We start from the raw sequence: 17261 nt of genomic DNA, 5'->3' as shown, positions 1-17261 counted from the left end.
GTAGGATGGGTGACTACAGGGAGGACATTTAACAAACAACAGAGACGGCCATATTATACCCATGCTTGACTGACAGGTTGGCATTTATTGAGATGACTCATGTACTGGAGGCAGCTCTGCAGGGTAGTTACTAGCTGGCACAGCCACAAAGTCATACAATCTGATTGTAAACCGAACCCTTGCCTTATTACCACAATTATTTATATATTCCTGCTACCAGTCACTTTTCAGCCCTGTCCACATGTATATCTGCCTATCACACCTATACTGTAACACTTGCACACACACACCCTCACTCACACACTTACACTTAGATACAAACACCCACCACCACTCCCACCCACCACTTATGCTGCTGCTTATGCTGCTAGTTTACTATTAATATTATTTTTTCTGCTTTCAATCACTTTCTCCTAATCCTGCCTATATGTACATATCTACTTCAAATACTCCAGTACCCCTGCACATTGTACATTTGGTATTAGCGCTGACCCTGTATATAGCTCCCTCTCCTATTTCTTGTGTTTTCTTTATTATATACACTACCATTCAAAAGTTTGGGGTCACTCAGAAATGTCCTTGTTTTTGAAAGAGAAGCACATTTTTTTTGTCCATTAAAATAGCATCAAATTGATCAGAAATACAATGTAGACATTGTTAATGTTGTAAATGACTATTTAGGTTGGAAACGGAAGATTTTTAATGGAATATCTACATAGGCGTACAGGGGCCTATGGCACGTTGTGTTAGCTAATTCAAGTTTATCATTTTAAAAGGCTAATTGATCATTAGAAAACCCTTTTGCAATTATGTTAGCACAGCTGAAAACTGTTGTCCTGATTGAAGAAGCAATAAATCTGGCCTTCTTTAGACTAGTTGAGTATTTTTATTTATTTATTTCACCTTTATTTAACCAGGTAGGCAAGTTGAGAACATGTCCTCATTTACAATTGCGACCTGGCCAAGATAAAGCAAAGCAGTTTGACACAAACAACGACACAGTTACATATGGAGTAAAACAAACATACAGTCAATAATAGAGTATAAACAAGTCTATATACGATGTCAGCAAATGAGGTGAGAAGGGAGGTAAAGGCAAAAAAAGGCCATGGTGGCAAAGTAAATACAAAATAGCAAGTAAAACACTGGAATGGTAGATTTGCAGTGGAAGAATGTGCAAAGTAGAAATAAAAATAATGGGGTGCAAAGGAGCAAAATAAATAAATTAATTAATTAAATACAGTAGGGAAAGAGGTAGTAGTTGTTTGGGCTAAATTATAGGTGGGCTATGTATATAGTATGTGTAGCGTCAGCATTTGTGGGTTTGATTACAGGCTCAAAATGGCCAGAAACAAAGACCTTTCTTCTGAAACTCATCAGTCTATTCTTGTTCTGAGAAATGAAGGAGATTATATGCGAGAAATTGCCAAGAAACTGAAGATCTCGTGCAACGCTGTGTACTATACCCTTCACAGAACAGCACAAACTGTCTCTAACCAGAATAGAAAGAGGAGTGGGAGGCCCCAGTGTACAACTAAGCAAGAGTACAAGTACATTAGAGTGTCTAGTTTGAGAAACAGACGCCTCACAAGTCCTCAACTGGCAGCTTAGTTAAATAGTACCCGCAAAACACCAGTGTCAACGTCAACAGTGAAGAGGCGACTCCGGGATGCTGGCCTTCTAGGCAGAGTTGCAAAGAAAAAACAATATCTCAGACTGGCCAATAAAATTAAAAGATTATGATGGGCAAAAGAATACAGGACAATTGACAGATGAACTCTGCCTTGAAGGACAGCATCCCGGAGTCGCCTCTTAACTGTTGACGTTGAGGCTGGTGTTTTGCGGGAGTTGCCTGACCGAGGCCCTTTCCTCCCGATTACTCCGTTTGGCCGGGTGTACAGATCTAGGAAGAGTCTTGGCGGTTCCAAACTTCTTCCATTTAAGAATGATGGAGGCCACTGTGTTCTTGGGGACATTAAATGCTGCAGAAATTTTTTGGTACCCTTCCCCAGATCTGTGCCTCGACACAATGCTGTTTCGGAGCTCTACGGACAATTCCTTTGACCGAATGGCTTTGTTTTTGCTCTGACATGTACTGTCAACTGCGAATGTCCAAACAATTGAATTTACTACAGGTGAATTACAATCAAGTTGTAGAAATATCTCAAGGATGATCGACGGAAACAGGATGCACCTGAGCTAAATTTCAAATCTCAAAGCAAAGGTGCTGAATACTTATGTAAATAAGGTATTTCTGCTTTTTTTTTTTTTTCAATTTGCACAAAATACTAAAAACCTGTTTTCACTTTGTCATTATGGGGTATTGTTTGTAGATTGCTGAGGAATTATTTTTATTTAATCCATTTGAGAATGTGGCTGGAACGTAACTGTCACATTCTGACCTTAGTTATTTTGTTATGTCTTTGTTTTAGTATGATCAGGGAGTGAGTTGGGTGGGTTGTCTATGTTAGTTTTTCTATGATTTGCTATTTCTGTGTTTGGCCTGGTATGGTTCTCAATCAGAGGCAGCTGTCAATCGTTGTCCCTGATTGAGAACCATATTTAGTTTTCTATTGTGTTTCGTGGGTGATTTGTTTTTTCTGTTTTCTGTTGTGTGTCTGCACCAGCCATTTTCGGTCGTTTCTCTTTGTTATTTTGTTATTTCCGTGTTCATTCTAATAAATATGGACACATACCACGCTGCACCTTGGTCCTCACCTTCTTCCACCATCGACGGCCGTTACAGTACCAAAATGTATAAAAAGTAGAGGGGTCTGAATACTTTCCGAAGGCACTGTACAGTATATATTTTTAAACTTTTAGTTACACTATTTTGATATTGATTACTGCACTATTGGGTAGAGCTTGCAAGTGAAGTATTTCACTGCACTTGTGCATGTGTCAATAAAACTTGAACTTGAACCCTAAACTTAACCACACTTCTAAACTTATGCCTAAACCTAACCTTACATTTTTTATGAATTTTTACGATATATAGCCAATTTTGACTTTGCAGCTGGCCCATCTAGTGGAAATCTAGTAATTATATGTGCGTGACTAGAGTCAATCAGTGAGGGCATTTAAATGGGTGCAGCAGTTGAGGAGTGTCCCTGAGTTTGTGCCTTTCTTTTGTCCGCGATGCCAGGTCTCTAATATGACCCCATCCCAATGACAGACCAGTGGCGTATAATAACATGTTTGTCTATCTGTCACGGTCTACCTACTAAAACCACTCATTATAGCAGCTGGGCCGGTTGAGTGATCCAGGAGTGGGAGGGCTCTTAGCGCACGCACACACACACACACACACACACACAAGGAGCTGTGGCTGCATGGCTACTGTTGACATGGTGTTTCAACTGTAAACAGAGGTGTGTGTGTCTGTCACCCAATTGATAGGGACATTGCATCTCCACCAGGTGACTTCTTTCTATTACCCGGATTGTCTGCCGACACACAGACACACACTCGTGCGCACACCCCTTTCTGAACATCAATGAGTTTTTACAGATCTTTACTGCAATGCTTTGCGTCTTCATATCTGAGTTATCCAGTTATCTTTTCAGGAAGGCACCATCTTAGGCTTCACTTAACACTGCTTGTTAACCTGATTTATAAATGCAATAGAGACCAATGGTAATGGCGTCTTATTGTAGGAACTAGCTCGTGTTATATACATGAGTTACGTTCATTGGACAAAGCCTATGGGGAAATGAATGGAGCTTTTGTAAGGTTTTTGGATAAGTGCCGAAAATAAGGTCTGAGGTAAACACAGGCTTAGGAGATCTGATACGTTTTGTTCCATGAGATCATCTTCATCAGCTAACGTCACATTTTGTGAATTTTGAAGCATTTATGTAATCAGAAAAAGCACATAAAGGCTCCATAACTCATAAAGTTCATGTAAACTGACTGCTATTATCTCATAGAACAAAAGGTATATGATCTCCTAAACCTGTGTTAACCTCAGACCTTATTTTCGGCGTTTATCCCAAAACCTTAGTCTTTCCCCATTCATTTTCCCCATAGGATTGGCTGAACGAACCAGAGGTAAGTCATTTCCGTTTTTTTAAGACTACAAGCTGGCAAACTCTATGGTCATTGAGATACCTGGTAATGGATCCTGACGAGGTTGAAGGGAAGAGAAAAGTACATCAAAGTATGTGAAGGAGCCATGGCATCTCATACAACAGACAGACTGGAATTTGTAGACTCTCATTCCAGTCATAACTGATAGTGAGGAACCATGCAGTATTTTGTCTGAAATTCACATTGCAGACTTTACTGGTATTTTTTTTGTGTGTTGAGGATTAGGCGCCTCTTATCCATCTTTGAGTGTGTGTGCTTGACAGCCATGACACTTTTATAGTAGACCAGGACATTGGGTATCACTCATTGTTATTGGGATATGAAACCAAGGATGAAGGATATTAAATCACATACAATAAGACCCCCCCCCCTAACCCTAACCCCCCCACAGCGATGATTCTGTCAGGAATCATATAATCATCAAAGTAGGAAGGAAGCAAAATAACAAAAGGTTAGAACAAGCCTTGGATTAGACTACAATGTTTATCATGACCTACATAGCTGTGTTAAGAAGATAGACCACATGTAATCTGGGCTAGACTGGGTTAGGGTTAAAATCCTGAACAGGGTTAGGGTTAGGGTTTTCTTGTTACTGTGTTTTTCCTCCTTTTCCGGGGCCTTAAATCCAACCCTAACCCTAACTTCATGTCCACATCCTTGTTTAACCCTAGCTTCATGTCCACATCCTGGTCCAACCCTAACCCTAACCCTAGCTTCATGTCCACATCCTGGTCCAACCCTAACCCTAACCCTAGCTTCATGTCCACATCCTGGTCCAACCCTAACCCTAACCCTAGCTTCATGTCCACATCCTGGTCCAACCCTAACCCTAACCCTAGCTTCATGTCCACATCCTGGTCCAACCCTAACCCTAACCCTAGCTTCATGTCCACATCCTGGTCCAACCCTAACCTTAACCCTAGCTTCATGTCCACATCCTGGTCCAACCCTAACCCCAACCCTAGCATCATGTCCACATCCTGGTCCAACCCTAACCCTAACCCTACTTTCATGTCTACATCCTGGTCCAACCCTAACCCTAACCCTAGCTTCATGTCCACATCCTGGTCCAACCCTAACCCTAACCCTACTTTCATGTCTACATCCTGGTCCAACCCTAACCCTAACCCTACTTTCATGTCTACATCCTGGTCCAACCCTAACCCTAACCCTAGCTTCATGTCCACATCCTGGTCCAACCCTAACCCTAACCCTAACCCTAGCTTCATGTCCACATCCTGGTCCAACCCTAACCCTACTTTCATGTCTACATCCTGGTCCAACCCTGACCCTAACCCTAGCTTCATGTCTACATCCTGGTCCAACCCTAACCCCAACCCTAGCTTCATGTCCACATCCTGGTCCAACCCTAACCCTAACCCTAGCTTCATGTCCACATCCTGGTCCAACCCTAACACTAACCCTAGCTTCATGTCCACATCCTGGTACAACCCTAACCCCAGACTCATGTCCACATCCTGGTTCAACCCTAACCCTAGCCTCATGTCCACATCCTGGTACAACCCTAACCCTAGCCTCATGTCCACATCCTGGTACAACCCTAACCCTAGCCTCATGTCCACATCCTGGTACAACCCTAACCCTAGCCTCATGTCCACATCCTGGTACAACCCTAACCCTAGCCTCATGTCCACATCCTGGTACAACCCTAACCCTAGCCTCATGTCCACATCCTGGTACAACCCTAACCCTAGCCTCATGTCCACATCCTGGTACAACCCTAACCCTAGCCTCATGTCCACATCCTGGTACAACCCTAACCCCAGCCTCATGTCCACATCCTGGTTCAACCCTAACCCCAGCCTCACTAACAACCCTAACCCTAATTCTACACTCTTAAAAATAAAGGTGCGAGTTGGAACCAAATAAGGTTCTGGAGAGCGATGCAATAGGGGAAACATTTTAGGGTTTCTGAAGAACCATAAATAGGATGGTTCTTTGAAGAACCTTACTAAGATCCAAAACCAGAAATGTTTCGGCCCTCCAGGACCGGAATTGAATAGTCCTGCTGTAGGGTTGCCTTGTTTGTATATTTCCCAGGGTGCCTTGAGTGAATTTAAGAGTTACTCGTACCAGCCATGACTGTGTTTGCTAGAGACAGAGACATGGTTGTTGCATTCATTCATGCTCTGTCAAGTGGCCTTCACCAAGTGAGATCCTAAGTGAATAATATGTTGTCTTTAAAATGTAATTATTTAAGACAATACATATTTCATAAGGACTTCTTTTAAGGACCTAGTTTTACCATAATGTAGTGACCTGAAACTCATAGTTTGCAGGCCACATCAGGTCACATTTGGCTGGTTTGCAAAGTGATGTGTAATTCCTATTAGAATCCAGCCAGAGTGGGGATATTCAACATTTTGAATTTCTATTCACCCACAACCTACATTCAGAATGACTGCCAGGTAAGGGAAGAGTAACATATGAGACTATCTTAAACATCTAAACTGGAAAAAACATTTCAGTATCACTAATGGTTGCAATAAATCCAAGTAACAGATTGGATTAGTTTAGAAACATTTGTTATTTATATTTGAGTAGCATAAGATGAATTAATCAATGTATGTACAAAAATGTAGATATTGAAACAAACAATAAAAAAAATCTACCCGCAATAGAGCATGCTGGGAAAGATGATAATGATGGGTGTGGTTTTGGTTCATCTCTAATTTTGAACACCAACACTAACCACTTTGTTTAAATGGAACTATTTACAGTGCTAATGTAACTCTTAAATCAACACTAGAAATGTTACATTGAAAAATCAACACTAGTTAACACTGGCCAATTTGCTGCGTGGTATGAAAAGAACTTCCATACATTTCAAGTGTCGTTTAGAATTCTGATGAACCGTGGATGCCACGTCAAGAACCCCACACTTAACTCAAAGGTTCTTTATTGGGCAAGAGTTCTCCAAGGAGCCTTAAGGAAGAACAGTTTAAGAACCTTCATTTTTTTCAGTGTAGCTTCGTGTCCACATCCCAGTCAACTCTCACCCTAGCCTAATAGGTGTTAGCTCAGGGAGCTAACACAAGTCGTCTGGTCTCAGGCAAGGTGCTTTTCAAACCACCTCCATTACACTGATCCTAGATCTATGCCTGCTGGCAACTTCCACCCAGGGTAGGCAACATAGAAGGGTGTGTGACTGACTGACCGCTGCTGGGATTGTGTCACTGTGGAGGGGCAGGGATGGCTGGTGACAACGCTGTCTGCCTCACTGTGTCAAAGGACATGTGATACACAGACAGGTGATGCCTCAGCTGTCCCCAACCCACCCACCCCATCCTCCTAAACAGCACATGGTACAAACCACCAGACAGCCTCCCCGCCCCACTCATACTATGTGGCACAATCTTTTTTTATATATAGGGCGGGGCACCAAAGCCCTTAGGATAACACAGCAGCCTGAAAAACACAAACATTTTCAATTGAATGTTTAACTGAAACTACATGGGCCAAATTTGTTTAGGAGGGGGACAACAAAGCTAGGCTGGGACCCCACCCTGCCAAGCCTAACCAATAGTAGGGGAAACACTGTTCTGAGACCCATAGAGGCCCAACACTCTCTCTGCAACCCTGTCTGTCCCAAAGTGTCTCTTTACAGGGGGACAGCAGTGGGGGGAACGTGGGCTTAGTGGGGACCAACTGGGGACAGGGGACCAGGACCCAATGGCTGTGTTGACAGAGGAACACCCTTCCGTTCCTGGCTTACCTCCTGCCCCTTCCCTGGGACCAGCTGTATTATCTGCAGAGCAGCCTCACCCAGCCGCTAAATACTGCTGAACGCCAAATGCCCCGTTCTTTGTTCGTTTGAGTTTGTTTGACGACAACAACAACAACAGCAAAGCAGTCAGTTCAGTCCAGAGCTCAGGCTTGTCACAGCTCTGTCCAATTCATACTCATGTGTGACCCTAGTCAGCCTACTAAACACCAATTATCACACAGCAAAAATAAACGAGAGAAATGAAAACCTGCCTCAAATTATAGTAGTTCTTGTCACAGTTAATTAGCACATCTAGCATATCTCCTCCTGCTCACAGACTGGACTAAAAGACTGGACTGCCTGGTCTAATTGCATGGTTCATTTTGAGTCCAAATAAAGGCCATGTCTGCATCTGAAATGGCACCCTAGTACCAATATAGTGCACTACTTTTGACCAGAGTCTATAGGCCCTGGTCAAAAGGTAGTGCACTATATAGCGAATAAGTTACCATTTAGGACGCAGACCATTTCTGGGCTGGGTCGAGGTAGATTATAATATACTGCAGGTCTAAATTTAGCCTCTTCTTTTTTTCTTTCCAGAGGGGCAATAGCATAATTACTATGGATAATTACTCTGTGTTGAAGCTGCTTCGGGGAAAAAGTGTTCTAGCTTTACCATCTTGAGTGGAACAAACACAGTAGGTGAATCTAAACAAGGTTTCTGAGCACTTCAGGGAAACTCTCTGACACGTGTAAATCATGTGATTCATACTGCCATCTGTTGGAGGGAGGGAAAGGTTGGGTTGCTGCTGTTGTGAGGTGTTACAGTATATTCATGTTAATGACATGCAGTAATAGCATGGATACTAAGAAATAGAGACGCTCTATTGCAACAAATCCATGAGAAAGTAATAGGCTGAAAATTGCTTTATATCCTAGACCTGTAATGTAGAACTATTATTCGGTGATATTATGAAGTGGGCTGTTATTCAGGAGTAAAACACAGGTTTGAATGGCAACATCTCCAGGAATGCCATCTTAATAAACACGGACCGATGCCGATGTCTTTTGGATGTGTTTTTTTTGTTGTTGGACCGGACCAAATCTGAACCAATCATAGACATCTGTTTGGTTCAGATTTGGTCCGGTCCGGTCTGGCCATGATTTGGCCCAAACATACTGTAGACATTGATGTTTGGTTCAGATTTGATCTGGTCTGGACTGGCCTTGATTTCAATGTCCACAGACTGGCCTTGATTTGGCCCAATCATAGACATTTATGTTTCACAAGTTTGGACAGCACAGTACAGTACTGCAGAGCACAGCAGTGTACATTACAGTACAGTAAAGACAAGTGGAGTATAGTACATTACAGTACAGTAAAGACAAGTGGAGTATAGTACAGTACAGTAAAGTACAGTACAATACAGTAGAGCAAAGTGGAGAACAGTAAAGTGTTCAGATTTGGTCTCGTCCGGACCAACCACATTTTGACTTGTTTTGGGGCAGAGCTCATTAGAGTAATACCCAGCATGCTTTGTAAGTGTTTGTTTATACATTTACATTTTCAGTCATTCAGCAGACACTCTTATCCAGAGTGACTTACAGTCAGTGTATTCAGCTAAGGTAGATAAATAACAACATCTCACAGTCATAGCAAGAAAAAAACATCTATGTAACCATTACTGAGGCTCCTCTTTACTATATTAAATAGACAGAACAATTATTATCGTGATAAAATGGTTATTTCATTGAGAATGTGTGTGCAGTTGAAATTTTGCCATAAAATAAATGACCAAAAAATAGGTATTTTCAATATCTGTAAATGTCTTTTCAACTTTCATTCAGAACTGAAAATGAACCTGATTTCAACTTTTCAACATCCAGATTAAAAAGAAAGAAAGAATTCAGACGTTGAAGTTGTGTTCATTTCAGGTTATTACTGGGCTGGCATCTAAGAGGAGTTAGCCCTATTAAAAAAACAAGATTTCTGTCATTGAACTGCCGTAGCTCTCCATCACCCTTGAAAATTGGGAGAGAGTAGGAAAAAAATGGAGCGACAATTGGCAAAAGAAAACAATCCCACAAGTCACGATCGGTGCCCATCGTCATATGTGTGACATTTATTTTCCCTCTGGTGACCCTGGACTGGAGCCCTTGCATATCAGCCCAGCCAGCCCCATCCAACCACAGCTGGGGCTCTCTCTCTCCCTCACTGTCTCTGGGCCTTGGGTCTGAAGCCGAGGGCATGTCAGTGGAGCTTCCTTTTCCCCTGCACAAGAATAACAACACGGGGTCAGTTCAGGTGAGCCTGGCTCGGCCGAGGGGTTACTCGGGGCCCTCTGCCCAGGCCTCCGCTGCCCTGCCTGGCTGCATTCTCATTGTGTGAAATCCCCCCTCCTATGGCCCCTGACCCAGCCTTACTACCTCCGCCCATCTCCTGGAGCAGAAGCAGAGAGATCTCACACAATGGACAATGTACAGTAGGAGCACACACTGGGCTCGCTGTGTGTATGTGTGTGTGTATATGTTTATGTGTGTGACTAACAAGCTGCACTGTGGTCATCAGGGGGGGTTAGAAGGAGGGGGTGGATAGAGGGAAGGAGGAACAGAGGGACGGAGGGGGTTGGCTTTTGTCTCCAGCCATGTTTGTACATTTTAAATGGAGGAGAGATGCAGCCGCCCTCCCAGACTCCCAGGGTTAGGCCTTGAGAAGAGTAATGGAGCGAGGAGGGAGGCTGAGCGCAGATGAAGCTTCAGATGACCTATGGGATCTAGTGTACCATATAAGACAGGGAGAGAGAGAAGACAGAGAGAGAGAGAGAAGACAGGGAGAGAGAGCAGACAGAGAGAAAGAGCAGATAGGGAGATAGAGAGAAGACAGAGAGAGAGAAGACAGGGAGAGAGAGAAGACAGAGAGAGAGAAGACAGAGAGAGAGAGAAGACAGAGAGAGAGAGAGCAGACAGAGAGAGAGCAGCCAGAGAGAGAGAGAAGACAGGGAGAGAGAGAAGACAGAGAGAGAGAAGATATGGACAGAGAGAGAAGACAGAGAGAGAGAGAAGACAGGGAGAGAGAGAGAAGACAGAGAGAGAGAGAAGACAGGGAGAGAGAGAAGACAGAGGAGAGAGAAGACAGGGAGAGAAGACAGGGAGAGAGAGAAGACAGAGAGAGAAAGAAGACAGAGAGAGAGAAGACAGGGAGAGAGAGAAGACAGGGAGAGAGAGAAGACAGAGAGAGAGAGAAGACAGAGAGAGAGAGAAGACAGGGAGAGAGAGAAGACAGGGAGAGAGAGAAGACAGAGAGAGAGAGAGAAGACAGAGAGAGAAGACAGGGAGAGAGAGCAGACAGACAGAGAGAGAGAAGACAGGGAGAGAGAGCAGACAGACAGAGAGAGAAGACAGGGAGAGAGATACAGAGAGAGAGAGAGAGAGAGAGAGAGGGAGAGAAGACAGGGAGAGAGAGAGAGAAGACAGAGAGAGAGAAGACAGAGAAAGAGATAAGACAGAGACATACAGAGAGAGAGAGAAAAGGAGAGAGAGAAAAAGCGAGAGAGATGTTTTATGATGTCCGTTCCTCTCTGGGAGCGTGGAACAGAAAGGAATGGAGGGAGGAGAGAGGAGGGAGAGGGGAGAACAGACAGATTCACTTCAAAGCAGACTTAGCCCAGTGTCATTTAGAGCCTTGTTTTTCCTGCTTTCTGTATGTTAACTCTTGTCAACTCGTCTCTTTCATATTTGCAAGAGAGATTGTTTGTCATGAGATTTGTTATGACAAAGGAATGCGATACTCATATCTCATCGCTTGTGTATATTGATGTATGTGAATGTACACTCCATATGTATTTGGACAGTGAGGCTTATATTTTACATTTGGCTCTATACTTCAGCGTTTGGGATTTGATTATCTAGTCCCCTAATGTGAAGAAGTCATAAGTATTTGGACACATTCACTTAGTGTATCAAAGGAGTCAAAAGTTTAGTATTTTGTCCCATATTTTGAGCACACAATGACTACATCAAGCTTGTGACTCTACAAACTCGTTGGATGGGTTTGCAGTTTGCTTTGGTTGCGTTTTGATAATGTTTTGCCCACTGAATGGTGAATGATGACTCGAGTAATTGTCTTTCTGAACATTTCAAAATTAATCTTGACAATTCCATGATCAAGAAAAATCTTGAATGAATCATGAATATTGATGAGTGACATGCCATTCATAGGCTACAACAAAAACATGCTAACATCTCACCATTACCAATAACAGGGGAGGTTAGCATTTTTGGCGGGATAAGATCTTTATTCATGATTTTTGGGGTATGTTCATATATGTTATCATGGTAGCATCCACATTAATGTAGAAGTGTCCCAAATCAAATCAAATCAAATTTTGTTTGTCACATACACATGGTTAGCAGATGTTAATGCGAGTGTAGCGAAATGCTTGTGTTTCTAGTTCTGACAATGCAGTAATAACCAACAAGTAATCTAACTAACAATTCCAAAACTACTGTCTTATACACAGTGTAAGGGGATAAAGAATATGTACATAAGGATATATGAATGAGTGATGGTACAGAGCAGTATAGGCAAGATACAGTAGATGGTATCGAGTACAGTATATACATATGAGATGAGTATGTAAACAAAGTGGCATAGTTAAAGTGGCTAATGATACATGTATTACATAAGGATGCAGTCGATGATATAGGGTACAGTATATACGTATGCATATGAGATGAATAATGTAGGGTAAGTAACATCATATAAGGTAGCATTGTTTAAAGTGGCTAGTGATATATTTACATCATTTCCCATCAATTCCCATTATTAAAGTGGCTGGAGTTGAGTCAGTGTCAGTGTCAGTGTGTTGGCAGCAGCCACTCAATGTTAGTGGTGGCTGTTTAACAGTCTGATGGCCTTGAGATAGAAGCTGTTTTTCAGTCTCTCGGTCCCAGCTTTGATGCACCTGTACTGACCTCGCCTTCTGGATGATAGCGGGGTGCACAGGCAGTGACTCGGGTGGTTGATGTCCTTGATGATCTTTATGGCCTTCCTGTAACATCGGGTGGTGTAGGTGTCCTGGAGGGCAGGTAGTTTGCCCTCGGTGATGCGTTGTGCAGACCTCACTACCCTCTGGAGAGCCTTACGGTTGAGGCCGGAGCAGTTGCCGTACCAGGCGGTGATACAGCCCGCCAGGATGCTCTCGATTGTGCATCTGTAGAAGTTTGTGAGTGCTTTTGGTGACAAGCCGAATTTCTTCAGCCTCCTGAGGTTGAAGAGGCGCTGCTGCGCCTTCTTCACGATGCTGTCTGTGTGAGTGGACCAGTTCAGTTTGTCTGTGATGTGTATGCCGAGGAACTTAAAACTGCTACCCTCTCCACTACTGTTCCATCGATGTGGATAGGGGGGTGTTCCCTCTGCTGTTTCCTGAAGTCCACAATCATCTCCTTAGTTTTGTTGACGTTGAGTGTGAGGTTATTTTCCTGACACCACACTCCGAGGGCCCTCACCTCCTCCCTGTAGGCCGTCTCGTCGTTGTTGGTAATCAAGCCTACCACTGTTGTGTCGTCCGCAAACTTGATGATTGAGTTGGAGGCGTGCGTGGCCACGCAGTCGTGGGTGAACAGGGAGTACAGGAGAGGGCTCAGAACGCACCCTTGTGGGGCCCCAGTGTTGAGGATCAGCGGGGAGGAGATGTTGTTGCCTACCCTCACCACCTGGGGGCGGCCCGTCAGGAAGTCCAGTACCCAGTTGCACAGGGCGGGGTCGAGACCCAGGGTCCCAGAGCTTGATGACGAGCTTGGAGGGTACTATGGTGTTGAATGCCGAGCTGTAGTCGATGAACAGCATTCTCACATAGGTATTCCTCTTGTCCAGATGGGTTAGGGCAGTGTGCGGTGTGGTTGAGATTGCATCGTCTGTGGACCTATTTGGGCGGTAAGCAAATTGGAGTGGGTCTAGGGTGTCAGGTAGGGTGGAGGTGATATGGTCCTTGACTAGTCTCTCAAAGCACTTCATGATGACGGAAGTGAGTGCTACGGGGCGGTAGTCGTTTAGCTCAGTTACCTTAGCTTTCTTGGGAACAGGAACAATGGTGGCCCTCTTGAAGCACGTGGGAACAGCAGACTGGTATAGGGATTGATTGAATATGTCCGTAAACACACCGGCCAGCTGGTCTGCGCATGCTCTGAGGGCGCGGCCGGGGATGCCGTCTGGGCCTGCAGCCTTGCGAGGGTTAACACGTTTAAATGTCTTACTCACCTCGGCTGCAGTGAAGGAGAGACCGCATGTTTTCGTTGCAGGCCGTGTCAGTGGCACTGTATTGTCCTCAAAGCGGGCAAAAAAGTTATTTAGTCTGCCTGGGAGCAAGACATCCTGGTCTGTGACTGGGCTGGATTTCTTCTTGTAGTCCGTGATTGACTGTAGACCCTGCCACATGCCTCTTGTGTCTGAGCCGTTGAATTGAGATTCTACTTTGTCTCTGTACTGACGCTTAGCTTGTTTGATAGCCTTGCGGAGGGAATAGCTGCACTGTTTGTATTTGGTCATGTTACCAGACACCTTGCCCTGATTAAAAGCAGTGGTTCGCGCTTTCAGTTCCACGCGAATGCTGCCATCAATCCACAGTTTCTGGTTAGGGAATGTTATAATCGTTGCTATGGGAACGACATCTTCAACGCATGTTCTAATGAACCCGCACACCGAATCAGCGTATTCGTCAATATTGTTATCTGACGCAATACGAAACATATCCCAGTCCACGTGATGGAAGCAGTCTTGGAGTGTGGAGTCAGCTTGGTCGGACCAGCGTTGGACAGACCTCAGCGTGGGAGCCTCTTGTTTTAGTTTCTGTCTGTAGGCAGGGATCAACAAAATGGAGTCGTGGTCAGCTTTTCCGAAAGGGGGGCGGGGCAGGGCCTTATATGCGTCGCGGAAGTTAGAGTAACAATGATCCAAGGTTTTCCCACCCCTGGTTGCGCAATCGATATGCTGATAAAATTTAGGGAGTCTTGTTTTCAGATTACCCTTGTTAAAATCCCCAGCTACAATGAATGCAGCCTCCGGATAAATGGTTTCCAGTTTGCAAAGAGTTAAATAAAGTTTGTTCAGAGCCATCGATGTGTCTGCTTGGGGGGGGATATATACGGTTGTGATTATAATCGAAGAGAATTCTCTTGGTAGATAATGCGGTCTACATTTGATTGTGAGGAATTCTAAATCATGTGAACAGAAGGATTTGAGTTCCTGTATGTTTCTTTCATCACACCATGTCTCATTCGCCATAAGGCATACGCCCCCGGAACATCTTCTATTGTTATTTACAATAAAAGTGTCTTGAAAATGACACAATAGAGTATTCACCATTCAGTTCCTGTTGGGCATAACATAATCTGAAACACGACCAAAACAAAACTGCAAATGCATCCAACAAGTTTGTAGAGTCACAGCTTGATGTTGTCCTGGCTTGCGCGCTAGGAATACGGGACCAAATACAAAACGTTTGACTACTTAATACACTAGAAGTAATGTTGGGGAGCTACTTGTAGTTAACTAGTAATTAAGCTACAATTTACAGTATCTTGGTGGTAGTTTAACTCAATTCTTATCTTGGTAGTGTTTTCAGAAGTTAATTACTGTTTTGCCATGTAGTGGTGTAGATAACTACTGGAACTACACACTACTATTTTTGCAAAATTAAAAGAAAAATATGGTTGAAGTAGGCAAGTATTTATTTTCTTTTTCGGCATCAGACCTGCATAATTCTCACTTGAAACCTAGTTTTTGTGTATAACCTCTAACTGTAACTCCTAAACCTAACCATAAACCTAACCCCTAGCCTAGCTAATGTTAGCCACCTAGCCAACGTTAGCCACAGACATTGGAATTCGTAACATATCATACATTTAGCATTTCACAGGCATTGTTACGTCTACTCCTGTGTCCGGGTTGCAGCATTGGAGTACAGAGCCAAATACATATTTCTAGCTTCACCGTCCAAATAAATACAGAGGGTAGTGTATGTGTGTGTGTGTTATTGTCATTACCTCAGGACAAACATGACACTGAGGGTGTGGTGTGTTTTACTACAAAGTTGGTACAATCTGGGTAAAGTGTGTTTGTACTGTATGTGTGTGTAGACTCAGGGCTTGTGTGTTGATTTGAACCGTGCATCTAGGTGTTTTGTGTGTTGATTTTGAATCCAGTGCAGGAGAGAAATACTCCCAAACAAATGTGTGTGTGCAGAGATCAAATTCACCAACAACTAACCAATGATCGGACCAACCAACCAGTAACTACGGCCAACTGGAAGCACACGGAGCACAGCTCAGATACACAGAGCCCGTCCGGCCCCTGCCAAGACGAATGGATTCAGTTTAACATTGGCAGATACAATATGTTCTTTGTATTTGTAAAAAGGAGAAAAGGGAGGAGAAGTGGAGGGAGGGCGGTGTGGGTTTTGAGCAGAGGGATTTGGTGGTGGCGTGGAGGGAGAAGGAGGATTTTTTATTTTTTTTCAAGAACAGGAAATCAAGCGAGAGCACCTGACGCACATGATAAGTATCAAGGCCTTTGCCACGTGCCAAAGCCTTTCCAGGGGGGGCAGGGACAGGCGCTCGCCACCGCCTAATCTCCTTCACTGAGTGGGCGTGCTCTCAAAGCTGCTTTGTTTCAGAGCTACTTTCCCATGGAGGTACAATCCACGTCCGTATGGGGCGAGCGGCCTCTTTCTCTCTCCCACCCCACACCTCAGCCCCTCATCCACATCTCTCACTCCACTCTCCTTAGCACTGTTGTTGGGAGTGCCATTTTCCTAGTCCCCTGAGCCGGGCCATCAGGGCCCACATACAGTACAGCAGACGGACAGAATGACAGCTGGAGGGACGGGGGGGTTTATTTGATTTACTGATCACCCTGTTTGGACATGACTGAGGAGCTGTGAGGGGGAATGTGTGGGAACAGTGACGGCTTTCATGTAGAGAGAGAAAAACCCACCTCGACATCATTTCAGATGGAGAGAGACGTGCGATGGCTTTGAAATTACGGTGGTGGGGCCATTAGCGTTTTTCACGTTGAGCGATGTGGGAGTCGGCAAAATGTTACTGAACACCAAATACACGCGGTGGATAAACAGGCTAGTTGCAGGGTGAAGAGGTGAATTATGAGACTTGTTCTGACTGATGAGTTACCTGTCAGACTGCTGAGGCAGCAGTGAATTAGCTTTCGTGTTGTTGCTGCTGCTGTTCTCACAGCAGCGTGGATGCGTGGAAGTCTATCGCTGAATGAGAGCCTGTCAGTTAGTGAATAAATATATCTATATAGGTATCTCTTGGTATTATCATCACTGTGGTGTGGAAAATGTAACATTCATGTCTTATATAGGGAGCATCTTACAGCATACCACCTTACTATCAGCCACAGAATTAAATAGAACATCTATTGCATTGT

At 43.9% G+C, this 17261-nt stretch overlaps 1 protein-coding gene across 2 annotated transcripts in view; it reads right to left on the bottom strand.

The window, feature by feature from the left end:
* kcnq1.2 (potassium voltage-gated channel, KQT-like subfamily, member 1.2) overlaps positions 1-17261 on the bottom strand; it is a 247892-nt gene that overhangs the window by 2319 nt on the left and 228312 nt on the right. The window lies entirely within an intron of this gene.

The sequence above is a fragment of the Oncorhynchus nerka genome, linkage group LG9a, assembly GCF_034236695.1.
Source record: "Oncorhynchus nerka isolate Pitt River linkage group LG9a, Oner_Uvic_2.0, whole genome shotgun sequence".
In the NCBI taxonomy this organism is placed as follows: domain Eukaryota; kingdom Metazoa; phylum Chordata; class Actinopteri; order Salmoniformes; family Salmonidae; genus Oncorhynchus; species Oncorhynchus nerka.
This window is presented reverse-complemented; position numbering and strand designations above follow the sequence as displayed.